The sequence below is a fragment of the Ornithorhynchus anatinus genome, chromosome 1 (genome assembly GCF_004115215.2).
Source record: "Ornithorhynchus anatinus isolate Pmale09 chromosome 1, mOrnAna1.pri.v4, whole genome shotgun sequence".
NCBI lineage: Eukaryota > Metazoa > Chordata > Mammalia > Monotremata > Ornithorhynchidae > Ornithorhynchus > Ornithorhynchus anatinus.
This window is the reverse complement of record NC_041728.1, coordinates 47,993,220-47,994,806: the sequence shown is the minus strand read 5'-3', so window position 1 is coordinate 47,994,806 and position 1,587 is coordinate 47,993,220. Positions and strand designations below refer to the sequence as shown.

General features: G+C 42.4%; 1 non-coding gene across 1 annotated transcript; it reads left to right on the top strand.

The window, feature by feature from the left end:
• The first annotated feature begins 806 nt into the window (after positions 1 to 806).
• Positions 807 to 939, top strand: LOC114817374. Its single transcript, XR_003765228.1, has one exon. It is a non-coding gene; the product is annotated as a small nucleolar RNA SNORA7 (small nucleolar RNA).
• Positions 940 to 1,587: the final 648 nt, after the last annotated feature.

Below are 1,587 nucleotides of genomic sequence, written 5' to 3'. Positions count from 1 at the left end.
CTAAGACTAACCGGCAACAGAAGAGATCAACAGAAAACTTAAAAGCAAAATATTGAATCAGTCATTTCAAGATTCCAGCCAGACTTTGCTAGCATCTCAAGGCAGTGATGGAAAATGCCATCTTTCTTATGAATATATTTTTGGATACAAGGAAGAACATACTTTTCAACAGGATTAGTCTGATTGAATCCCACAAAAAGACTCCATTGGTATTGCATTCGGAATCATCTCCAGATTTCCAAACATTTTTGAAAAATAAATTAAATAATTGTACTAGTCAGGCAGCCAGAAAGAGAAAGCTTTTGCCAAGAATGAGTTCCTAAGGGAAACTATGAAACTGTCTTTCTCATAGCCTTAGAAAGAGGCTAGAAACACATCTGCCTGCATTTTTCAGAATTCTCAAGTTCTTTTCCAACCTCATGTTTTGAGTGGCCGTCTGGCTGACATTTACACTACCAATGTTACCTTATACTAGCAGAATGGTTTTGAAAGCAAAAGGATGTGGTCTCCATGGCCCATTGTACCTACCTCAGCCACTCTTTGCTTTTTGAGAACTGAAAGTACCTGTTGTTTGGCAACTGACAGGGAACAAGAGTTGGCTGTAACCCAAAGAGCAGTTGAGGAAAATATGGACAGAGATTGATGGAGGGCACCTATTCTAAATGAAGAGATCAGGAAAGGTATGGACAAGAGTATAATGTTGCAGCAACCACTGAGTACAGTGCTCTGCACATAGTAAAAGCTCAATAAATATCACTGATGATATGATGGTGTTGCAGGTTATTTATGAACTAAAATGAAGATGTCCCCTCTCAGGGTCACACCTGGAGAGTTTCCAGTACTCTTCCAGTCTTGACTATAGGAGGGAGAGTCAAGCAGAGGCATTTCCATTCCTAGCTTAGGCAATAGCTAAAGACTGGAAGGCAATCTGCTACAAGTCAAAACTCACCTGTGCTGGGCAGTGGCAGCATGGGAGAGAGTCAAGGGCAGAGACTAGTTTATTGCAGAGAAGGAGATAATGGTAAACCACTTCTGTATTTTTACCAAGAAAACTCTACGGATATCCTACCAGAATAACCGTTCTGGCAGATGGAGTTGGGGTGTTCTTGCAAGGATGTGTCCACAGCATCACTATGTGCTGGAGAAGACTAGACAAGACACAATGAAGATGAGTGATTCCTGAGGGTCACAGGTGGGATAAAAAGTTGAGACTCCTACCTAAACTAGTGGATCATCAGATCTCAAGGAGGAGAAAAAAGGCCCCCAGAAGACTAGACATGTTGTAATGAGCAAATGACAAGATTAGGCCTTCCCAGACTGAGCTAGGCCTTCCCAGACTGAGCTAGGCCTTCCCAGACTGAGCTCCTCTTCTCCCTCTACTCCCTCTGCCACCTCCCTTTACCTCTCCGCAGCTAAAAACCCTCTTTTTCCCCTTTTCCCTCTGCTCCTCCACCTCTCCCTTCCCATCCCCACAGCACTGTACTCATCCGCTCAACTGTATATATTTCCATTACCCTATTTATTTTGTTAATGAATTGTACATCGCCTTGATTCTATTTAGTTGCCATTGTTTTTACGAGATGTTCT